The sequence below is a fragment of the Thunnus thynnus genome, chromosome 19 (genome assembly GCF_963924715.1).
Source record: "Thunnus thynnus chromosome 19, fThuThy2.1, whole genome shotgun sequence".
Taxonomy (NCBI): domain Eukaryota; kingdom Metazoa; phylum Chordata; class Actinopteri; order Scombriformes; family Scombridae; genus Thunnus; species Thunnus thynnus.
In genome coordinates this window covers 18,575,779-18,587,840 of record NC_089535.1, presented here as the reverse complement: position 1 = coordinate 18,587,840, position 12,062 = coordinate 18,575,779, and the positions used below count along the sequence as shown (strand labels likewise).

At 35.8% G+C, this 12,062-nt stretch overlaps 1 protein-coding gene across 2 annotated transcripts in view; it reads left to right on the top strand.

Moving 5' to 3' along the window:
• The window catches only part of si:dkey-112m2.1 (transmembrane protein 132C), a 177,485-nt gene that overhangs the window by 107,303 nt on the left and 58,120 nt on the right, over positions 1–12,062 (top strand). The window lies entirely within an intron of this gene.

Sequence of the window (12,062 nt, the reverse complement as noted above, 5' to 3'; positions counted from 1 at the left end):
AGGATTAGAAAAAAGAGGAAGAGAGGCTGCTGTTGAAAAGATGACACTCAAAACTGATGACAGTAAGTCCTTGAATCATACCATACATTAAATACAAATAGCTGCTTTGAAGGTAGGAAATCCATCTAAAATATGTGGTATTCTTTGAAAATGGTTGGCAGTAATATGAAGCACAGTGGGAATATCAAAAACAATACTGGTGTACATCATTATAAATAGTGGCTTTTAGTTGTTTTAGAGTTGAAATGATTAGTTGATTAATCAATTAGGCAACTGAAAATTAAAAGGCAACTATTTTAATGATCGATTAATTGTTTAAGTCTTTTCTCAGCATTTGCTGGCTCATGTTTCTCATTGCTTTTTGCTGCTTTTTCTTGTCTTAAATTGAGTAAACTGAACATCTTTGGGTGTTAGACAAAAAAAGCAATTTGAAGAGGTCATTTTGGGCTTTAGGAAATTGTGATGAGCATTTTTCATTATTTTCTGACTTTTTACGGCCCAGTGAAAAAACGAACAAACAAACAAACAAATCAATTGAAGTCAGTGAAACAGAAGTGTGGGTGCTGTATAATTACAAGAGGGATTTGAATTAAAGCCTTCAGATTTGACTGGACTGCTAAGAAGTAGGTGGGTCTTACCAAACACAGTGCATTATTATTAGGACAAGGGAGAAATGAATTGATTTTGCATCAACCGCGTTCTTTTGGAAATCAATACAAAGTTTTTGCTCACTGATATAACACGCACACTTCCCCCTATGATGCTGCTCTGCTAGCTACTATCACCCACACAAGCGGTCAAATTATTCAAGTCAAGTGGTGAGTTTTATATGATGTGTGTGGTTAGCTAGTCGCCTAAAGTTGCATTTGATGGGAAACATTTTTACATACGCCCCTGAATTCAAGATGAGTCATCAAACATTTGAAAATTATTTACAGGAAGAGAAAAGACAGGGATGTAAAAAAAAATATATATATTTTTTTTTTAATAAAAAAATTAACAATTAACCCAAAGACACAGGATTATTATTATTATAATTAGTTCACTGTGTCTTTAATTAAGAAATTAAGAGAAGGATTAATCGATAATGAAAATCTTTAAAAACATTTAAATAATTCAGTGACATTGATCAAATACAGAGCATGAGAGAACACCCGCAACTTTCAAATAATGACAAAGTATGTATGTGTGCTCATGTGTGTGTGACTGCTGCTTATATGACCGTGCTTCCATTACCTAATAATAAGTATGTGTGTCTTTGTGTGTGTGTGTGTGTGTGTGTGTGCACTGTGTGTGTCAATGACGTACAGACATTCAACATGGCAGCTAACGGTTTTAGGCGAAGACAAAGTAGCTGCACCCAGGAAGTGACTGGGCTGTTATTTCCTCCCCAGTGTCAAGGTGATGACAGTGATGAATGACAAGTCCTCTATCATTTGCATGCAACTCTTTTACGGCCCCGCTGAGGAGAAGAGACATTGAATTATACAGGACTGCTGAAATCAAGGTCATACATGTTGGATCTGGTATTATTCCTCACAGTTCTCTGATCGACAAAAGACTACCTTGAAGTGTTGAGATGATAATGCAACACGTGGCGTGACCCTGCACTTTTCGGTTTCTTTAGCTTACATATCAAATGGAATAACTGTAGCACAGTGAATGAAAAGCAATCACTCAAGGACTGAAAAATGTGATTATTATCAAAAACAGAGAATTTTAATTCAGAAAATCTCTTTCATGAGGTTAAATTGTTATTGGGAGAGCAGCAGTCATGGTCTTTTCTATTTTATTGAAAAAGTTTTGAGAATGCTCACCACACATGGAAAAAACAACATACGTTTCATCTCCTGACCAGCGGTGTGTTTTTGTGGTCTAGCAAAACTCAAAAGACATCCATACCTGACTGGACACACTGCCTGACTGCTTTGCTTTTGATTTCCTAATTGGAACAAAATCAGTTGTCCTAAATTGTCCACTGAAATCGTTTTTGAATTACAATTACATTTAGGCAACAAATAGGCCTTGCTGTTGCAGAATCCTGCTTTATTAATGAGACCAAAACAAGGCTTTGGAGTTTCAAGAGGTTCCCAGTCACATCATTTATAGCTCTCTTATTGGTCTTATGGGGAGGGGGGGGGTCTTGTTAGATTTATGTTGGTTGTGTAGCTACAACAGAGGAAGAGTCACTGAATTATTTTCCCCTCCTATTTTAATCATGACACTGTTTAACCCCCTCTCAAAGAAGCCCTCCCTAGGTCCCTATGTTTTAAGTATTTTAAGACCCATCTCCAAGCTGCCTTTTTTATCAAAGATTTTAGAAAAAAAAATGTCTCCACTCAACTGATTGCTTTTATGAACAGCAATCAAACTTTTGAAAAATTTCAATCTGGCTTCCACTCCCTTCACAGCACTAAGACTGTTCCTGTCAAGGTCACCAATGACTTACTGCTTGTAGCTGACAAAGGCCTGTACTCCATTTTAATTCTCCTTGACTTCAGCCCAGCATTTTAGTGGTTTTTTGATGCTCAGGTGACCAAAGTGTTGCAGTCCTGCTTTGCTCAACTGAGAAATCCAACTAAGATCAGGTTATTCCTTTCCTCTGCAGACATAGAAAAGGTCATCCATGCTTTTATCTCTTCCAGACTTGACTATTGCAATGCATTTTACTCTGATATCAGTAGGCAAAACATTCAAAGAACAGTCAATACAAAACACCGCTACCAGGCTTTTAACACGTACTAAGAGAAGCAACCACATTTCACCAATACTTGCTGCCCTTCACTGGTTACCTGTGAGTTTTAGAATTGATTTTAAGATTTTACTGCTTGTTTTTAAAGCCTTGAATGGTCAGGCTCCTGCCAGTATCTGTAATCTGCTAACTCCCTATGAGACTGATCGCTGCTTGAGATCCTCCAGCAGGGCCCTACTAATGGTTCCAAAATCTCGATTTGTCACCAGAGGTGATAGAACCTTTGCTGTTCAGGCCACTCAGCTGTGGAACTCCCTGCCTGGAGATCTCAGGCAGGCAAACTCATTATCTTCTTTTAAATCTCTTCTTAAGACTCACTTTTATTGTATGGCTTTTTCTTAACTGGTGGTATTTGTTGTACTATTTAAATTATTTTATCTTGTCTATATCTTATGTTTTGGATCTTATTTACTTGTATTATCTGTTTTTATTGTGAAGTACTTTGTAACTTTGTTTTTGAAAGGTGCTTTATAAATAATGTCATTATTAATTAAGTCTGCAAGCCTTAAAAGTAATGTCCTAAATTAATTTAACCTTTTATTTCTGTGATACTGTAAGGATATCCTTTTTGACATATTTTCTGCTACTCCCCAGTAATAGGTTTTTACTCTGGGAGGCATTTTATTCAGCTGTTACCCAATGGGTAGTAGAAAGCCCATCAGTCAGGTTAAGATCTTCATTAGCCAGGATTTGAATGGGGGTGGTGGAAATATGTGGGGATGGAAGCCAAGGAGTTTGAAAAGACAAGTGCCCTAGAACCTCAGATTTCTCCTAATGTTGATTGAAGCTCACTTTGCTGACCATTAAAACAGCATCACTGCCAGAACCTGTAAGATAAACACTGGGGGCAGGATGTGTGTACTCAGATCAACTATAGAAAGAGCAACATTTCAGTCAAGTGTGACCACCAGGTGATAGACTGACTCAGACCAGCTTGATGACTTCACTTCCAGCAGCCCATCAGGGGAGGAAAGCATCAACTGAAGACATACAGATTTACAGTAACAGTTGTATCTCAGTGTTATGATATATCCTTTGATGGAACTGTGCACAGAGGCTAACTATACACAAATGTATTGTGTGCGTTTACACAGCTTGTACATAATGACCACTTAAGGGAGGTCAAAAAACAAGTAGTCAGGTCCCAGAAGTGTGCACGTTGTGTGTGTCTGCAAGTTCAGTCACTTTAGCAGCCATATGTTCACTGCACAGATCCTCTGTAGTCTGGAGAAAGTGGGGCAGCTGAGAGATGAGGACAGAAGTGGTGTGAAAAAAGAAGCAAATGACAGGAGTGTTGGTACAGAAGAGGGAAAAAAGGTGAAACCAAGTTTAGGAAGGCAAAAAGTATGTGCGTGTAGTACATGCTGGGTTAGCAGATAGTGAGTGTTTGCACTTTGTTATAACCAAGGAAAAGAAGTCAAGAAGTGCATGCTGCACTGAAGTCTGGGATATTCTAATTTTATTTTCATTCATTTTTGTTTTGGCTTTATTCCAAAGAGGAAAATAAAGTAGAGACTGCAGCAGGATGACCAGAGGAATGTTGTTTTTATGTAGCCACTCTCTGAATGGTTCATTTTGGATTTCATATCAATTCGTGGCAGGTTCATTATTCTTTTTTATTTTACTTTGTATTCTATCAAAATACATTTATTTAGATTACTGTATTTAGATTAGATTTTGATTCTTTTCAAGTTCTAGCCCTCATATGAATTTTAGTTATAATTAAAGAAGCATAAGAACAAAAGTAATAATCTTCCGGTTTTGTAAACTTACCTGAATTCTTTACCTTTTTTTTCTGATAAGCTCTGAATCTTAGTATGTTTCATCTGTAGGTGTAAAATTAAACCATTGAAAATTGCAATATTGTAATTGCTTCCTTATATGATGTTATTTTAAGTAAATGATCTGCCATATTTGGCTAACTCTTAAACATTTACAGTTAATTTGCCCCTGACACTTTCAAGAAATTATACAGTTTATGTTATGAAATGTTTTCTCTCTAGCAACTGCAGGTTTATGTCCAGGCTGCAGTTACTTAATGAAAAACATAGACACTGAACCCAATATTTTGACAAATGTTGATATAGCTACAGTATTTATGGAAGCCTGCATTGGAACAGTTTATATCTTTAGCTGTCTGGGTTTCAGTTCCCTTGCCGCTCTAAATGAATTGTCTATATAACAGTTTGCCTGGTGGCGAGACTCTCTGCTTGTATTCCCTCTTTAAATGATATGATTCGGGCATATAAATTCACACTCATCATAAGGTCTCAAAATGCTTTAGATTTTGTTAGCGTCATGCTTCAGGGTGCCCAAAGAAGCACTTTTTTCTTTGTTTGTTTTTTCAAACTGCTGATCTGTATCACAGAATGCTGTGGTCAGCATTTTTTTCTTGCTTCTATATGCAGACAGCAAGGATTGCAGTGTGTATGAGATAAGGAAATCTTATAGTGATCTGACCCTAAATGCACTGAAAATGTCTCATCAACATAGTAGCCCATACAGTTACACAATGTTTCCCAGTACACAGCGGTCTTTCATTAGATTTTATAACAGAGAAGCACAGTGACTCAACTTCGTCCAAATTGAGGCTTCCTGACAGCATGTTTTGTGCACTAAGCTTTTGTGACACCACATATCCCCTCTAAAGAAAATACATATCATAGCTTTTAGAAAACCTAAAAGAAGAACCGAGTAATCTAGGGTTTTGTTTTTGGTTTTTTTTTTGTTGTTGTTTTGTTGTTTTTCCCTACTAATACAAGTCCATGTTGAGCAGATTTATCCACACAGTTACATGACATGTGCAAGTCTCCAGGCTGTAATAAAGCTGACTGATGCATAATGAAAGCAGCACAATGGTCATTGGACAATAGCGCCTGCTCTGTTATTAAGATGTATTTGGACACTTAAATGCTAAGAGTTGTCCTTCACCAGCCAGTCCTCCTATTCTGTGTCCACACTGCTCTCTGTTACCATACAGTGAGAGATGGCTTATTGCTATCATCGAGCTAATTCATATTCTTTTGGCTGCAAGTGCTATTGAACTCAAAATCCCCATCAGCTGTTGGCATAATTAAGCATGGGAATGCACACACAGTCAGGAACCATGTACACATTCACTCTGTGTCTGTGCATGTTGATGTGAGTGTAGGGGGTGTGCCATGGAGTTGACAGCAATGTTTCTATAGGATAATCACATTGCAAAATCAAAAAAAAAAAAGAAAAGAAAAAGGAGTCGTCAGCGATGCATTTCAGGTACTCAAGCTGCTTCTGGCTCCTTTATTTCTTTTTAATGAAAGCTAACACCATTTGGAGTTCCTGTTTGATTGAGGGGAAAGTTGAGAAAAAGGAAAGAAATAAAGGTTTTGTTGTTTCAGTAGCAGCTCTGTGGCCCAGTACTCAGGTTGTCAATCATTAGGTTGTCCAAGCTGCGATGGGAGTTCAATTTGTAATTGCAGGAGGTGAAGCGTGACATCTAACAACTAATTAAAGTAAACCAAATGTAATGGCTAACATTTCTCAATCTGCTCGCTCCCTCAAATTAACACATGCACAGAGAGACGTGTTGACTTCAAGAACAGTAAAGCTTTTGGCTTTATCTATCTATTAAAGGCAGACATGTTTTAAGACATAAAAATACTCTTCTTTGAATAATAATTTGTGTTAGATATGCTTTTTTTTTCATTTTTACAATAATCCTAAAAAACTATTCCTTCTCCTTCATTGAAAATTACAGAATCTATGAATATCCATCTTCAAAGGGAAGGTCAAACATCCAACTGAAGTTACAATAAGAAAAACACAAATTTTGAGAAAGTAGGAATTCAAAGTTTTTCCTTTCGCTCTATTCAAACAGAACAGGACCATTGTGGCAATATTTGGCATCTGGTACACCACTGACTAATCTACAAATAATTCTCTTGATCAATCAGTTTGTCTATAAGATAAATGACCCAAAGAGCCAAAGTTGGCATCCTCAAAGACTTTACATTTGCTACCATATATGACAAGGAAAAGCAGCAAATCCTCAATTGAGAAGCTGAAACTCTGAAAAATGACTGACTGATTATCAATTAATTAATTTTCTGTTGATCGACTAATCAGTTCATTGACTGAGATGACTTAATGAGCATTTTGAGTGCAAGGGGCACTTGCAGATGCATGCTTCTCACTTGTGAATTCCTTATTTTTCTCATTAATTTCATGATTTAGTAGATAGAATGGAGGATTATATCTGTTTATGAAAGTCTGAAAGCACCCAAGCATAGTAAAAGATGACAAGACATTAAGTTGTGACTCATTTATATCTTCTTTGCTCACATGCTCAATTTTTGCCAATTGTAAGCAGTTGTCATGGATGAAAAGTTGAAAATTTAGTGATGGAGACTAATGGTCTGTTGATTATTGTGTTTTGTTTGGTTTTTTTGTTTGAAGGTCCAACCTTCTACTGTAGGATTGCCTCGGGATTGACTCAGATGTTTATTCAGACATGTGAAATTGCCAGCACATTTATGTAATCCAGTGCATGCCTGAAAGAGGCTGTATACTGTGAAGTGCGTAATATTCAAATGTGTTTTTTTTACAGTAAATACTGAATGAGTCTCATTTGTGTGCGCACACATAGGCACGCGTGCTGTCTGAAACACATACACTCACACACAGACACTCACACAAACAAACAAACAAGTGAACAAATGGAACCCTACAGCATCTTTTCACCTTCAAAGTCTACGGGACCACGAAAAATGCCATCAGATTCAATTCGTCTGCTGTTGCTAGAGAGGACTCCTGCTGTGAGCTGGTAGGAGTAAGGCTTATTCTAAAAGGCTGACAAGACAGCCTTACAACACCTACACAATGATGCAAGGCTGTAAACCAAAGTTCTTAGGGCTGCTATCTAAAAACAACACCACAGTCTTATGTGTGAGTGACAACCCATCAAGACACCAGGATAAATTGAATTATGTTTGAGTCAACAATGTGTGCTTTACAATGTTTGTTTCATCATGTTTCTGCTTATTGCAGCTGTAATGACATTTATTTTATGGTAGGGATTTGAAAAATAAATGTTGCAGCAAAGTTGCATGAAGAGTCTCAAAGTTCTGCTGAGCCTTTGATGAGGAAAGTCTTCTCAGTGTGCGAGCCTTGGTGTAAAATAGGTTAAAGATTCAAGTTGTTTCTCAACAGTTGGTGAAATCATGTTTTAAGCATCAATGAAATCGAGGCTTGTCATTCTGTGTTTGCCCCAGCCATCTGCTGAGGGAGGTGACATGAGCCTCTGAGGGTCTTTCTGTGAAACAGAGGAAGCTAGCATCAGTGGGGGGGGAATGGAAACCCCAAGCTTGTTTTAGAGTGAAGTGATTAGCATACTGTGCAGTGCGCAGGGATAGAAGAAAGCTACAATTCTTGTTTAAATAGTCCATAAAGATTCTAGTTGGATAAGTTTGCCTCTAATAAACATTGTTATGTATCTATGCCCTATTTCCTTCCAGTACAATATATATCCTTTTTCATTGTTGTGCGAAATTACCCGCTGAGATTTATAAATAGCTGTATTCCTTAGGGATGAGCGATAATTCAATATTTTCATAATGACTTTCAGCTGAAATATATCATGATGATAGGATCTCCACATGTTTTTATCATACAAATTCCTGCCGTCCAAATTAATGATTCATGTTGTACAGTAATTAAAAACTAAGAAAATTAAATACTGAAGTTTATTTTTCTCCCTATTCCTGTGGCTCCAGTATTTGCAATTACTGTTTATCCCTTGACTTTTGATTATCTAGCACCATCATCAGGTAAAAATTCAAATTTGTCCAATACTTTGGTTTTTAAGTAAATACATTCCCATTGACCTCAGATGTACTTTGTGTTTAGTACTAATACCAAAACTTTGCATGGTAGATTTGCTTAAGTGTTAAACAAACATAGCGGAAATGGTACGTTACCTGCTCAATATCGACATATTACATGTAGCATGCTGACATTATCATTTAGCTCAAATGATCAAAGTACAGCCTTATAGAGCCTGGCGTAGCTGCAGACTTTTAGTCTTCTTTAAAGACACAGTGAAATGAAAATATATTTAAAAACATTGTTGAGTATGTTTGTGCTACCTGTTCTCATTCCCAGTTTGTCAAATACCGATACTTTGTCACGCCCCTGGTTGTCTGATACTGACATACAGTATCAGACAAGGTTTTGTATATTGGGTGGGGTTAGCTAGCCACTCCAAAATCACCTTTGATTGGACATTTATGTTTTACAGGGAAAGAACAGAAAGATTTTGATATAAATCAACCGGTTCTCATTCCCAGGTTGTCAAATACCGACACTTTGTCACGCCTCTTGGTATCTGATACCGACGTGCAAGGTTCCCTTTAGCATCTGTATGAGACGCACCAGGCTTTCAACTAACTCAAATGAAGTTAGGCTACATTACCCATGATCCTTAGCCACCGTTGCTACGGAGACCAAGACAGTTCACTTTGTTACTCGTTACAAAATCATAATTTATTTCAAACTGATTAAGATTTTGTTTGTGTTCATGGAGTCCCCCCTTCACACACACAAGCATACACACACTATCTATCAATGTATCTATCTATCTTTTATCTCATCATTTTAAGACTTTTTTGTTGTACAATGACGTTTCTTCTTAAATCATGACTGAAGCAAAATCTGTAATCAAATAATTATATATTAAATTCTTTACTTGGAAGACCTTCTGACCCTCTGGTTCAGGTGACCTCCCAGAACACACAGGCTATAAACAAAAAATTACAAACAATTTAATTGTCTTCCATCACTATATTAGCTGAGGGCCTTCAGTTCTGGGACTACCCTTTTATAAACAGCTGCAACACAATATGTGCAATTAAAATACAGATGTACTTCCTACATCATTTCTCTGCAATCTTGCAACACAAGGACCCACAGGCAATATACTTATGTATGATTTGTCTCTTTGTGTAACTGATAATTGTGTGCAAATAAACAAAAACAAGCAGTATGACTGAATGATTTGTGCATGAACTTTACTTTTATTATTTTTTATTATGAATTTATTATCCCACTTTACAATATGTAAAATTAAAAGTTAATCCATTAGATTATATAAAGGGTTCTTTTCCATCTTTTAGTAATTTTGATCTGCCAGTGAATGATATATTAGAGTAAAATAAATCAGCTCCGGGTCATGATGGAATTTGCATCTCCCTATCATTGAGCCTTTATAATTAATTTTTGCATTATCCAGGAAAACTGGCATTATACCTTCTGACCTCAAAATGGCTAAGGTTTTTCTACTATTTAAAACAGATGATCCAGGATTCTTTACAAACGATCGTCCAATTTTAGTATTGTCATGTTTTTCAAAGATTTTGGAAAAAACTAGTGTATAAAAGAATCCTGTAACACTTGAACTCATACAATATTCTGTATAATCATCAGTATGGATTCTGTAAAATTCAACTATATGGCACTTTTAGAACTAACTGATTGAATTTATACACCTCTGGATAATAATAAGTAATAGATAGACAGTTGCAATAGATATATTTTCAGACCTTTCAAAAGCATTTGACACTGTTAACCATGCTTTCAAAAAAGTATGAATATGGCTTTCATAATAATGTTTATAAGTGGCTCAGTATCTATGTTCTTAATAGAAAACAATATGTTTTTATTAATATTCATGAGCCAAAAGGAAATATAATGCAATATGATGTACCACAAGGATCCATATTAGGATCTTTAATTATTTCTTATTTATATAAATTATCTTGCTGCAGTATCTAACACTACATTCTGACTGCTCTTTGCAGATGACACCAACCTTTTTGTCTCAAATAGAGACAAAAAGAGCTCTCATTAGAGAACTTAATCATGATCTTCTCAATTAATTAATACAGTCTCAATCAAATAATTTGTCGATAAATGTCATTAAAAAGTCTAATTTCATGTTATTTGCAGGAAGCAAGAAATATGACAGTGAGCAAATTAAACTTCATATTGATAATGAAGAAATCATCAAAGTTTCATCAACATGTTTTTTAGGTATTCTGATTGACGGTAGACTCTTGTAGAGAACAGGTTGGTTTTGTCTGCAATAAGGTCACCAAATTTCTTGGGATTCTGAAAAAAATACACAATACATGTTTCTTAACATGATATTATGGTTTAATTTATCCATATTTAACATACTGCAATATTGTATGGGCAAGTACTTTCCCACTTATCTGTATAAAATATTGCTGCTGCAGAAACAGTTTATTAGATTAGCAACTTTTTCCAAAGCTGTTGTACCAAGTGCATCTCTTTTTTTTTTTTTAAATTGCAGTTATTGACTATTTTTGACATTAACATTCTTCAAATCTGTACATTTGTCTTTAAAGTAAGATATAAGAATGCAGATTTACCTTACAGTTTTAGATATTATTTTGTTATTAATTCACAATTTCATAATTACCCAACAAGACGAACAAGAGAATCTTCATTTTCCTTTGTATAAAACATCATGTGGTGAGTTTTCAAATATCATGGAGTTATCTTGTGGAATGAAACTGTACATTTAATGGTTTCTTTCTTGTCATTGTCTATGTACAAAGAGAGACTTAGAAATGCCCTGCTGTCAAAAACATTTGATTTAGAACAATAATGATCACTCTTAGTAACTGTTGTTCATACTGTTAATATGACAATACTCTCTGCATTTATTTTAACTATAATCCTACACTTATTTTATAGTGCAATTTTGAACACTATTATTTAAAATATATTGGTGATTTTGTATGTTTGTATTTTACCTTTCGTATGTCTTTCGGGTATGGTTTTCATTTTTGTCATTACAGGTTTCTGTCACACCCTCACATGTACTTTTGCATTTCCTTCATGTGTTTTGTCTTTATGTGTGTGAAACACACAAAACAAAACATCGTATTGGCTAAGCCCTGCCAGCCTTTGAGCGATCCAGTCACATTTGTTGGTTTTGATTTAAATGCCTCTAACAAAAACCCACCTGCATATTCAGTTTTACTCGGCAATACGTCACATGACTGAAGATTAAGATGAAGATCTAACTGCTGTTTCACTGTGGCTTAGACATATGAAGAGGCAGTCTAATTTGATGCATAAATACTTGCTTTGAACTACATATTTGTATGTGTACATGAGGACTACCCCACATACCCTGCATTCCTTTGAAGAGTTGGTTGTGTATGTCCAAAGAAACTAATGTTACATGTCCATAAAATGCAATTAATCATCATATTTTGTGATATATTATAGTTATACCATGATCTCA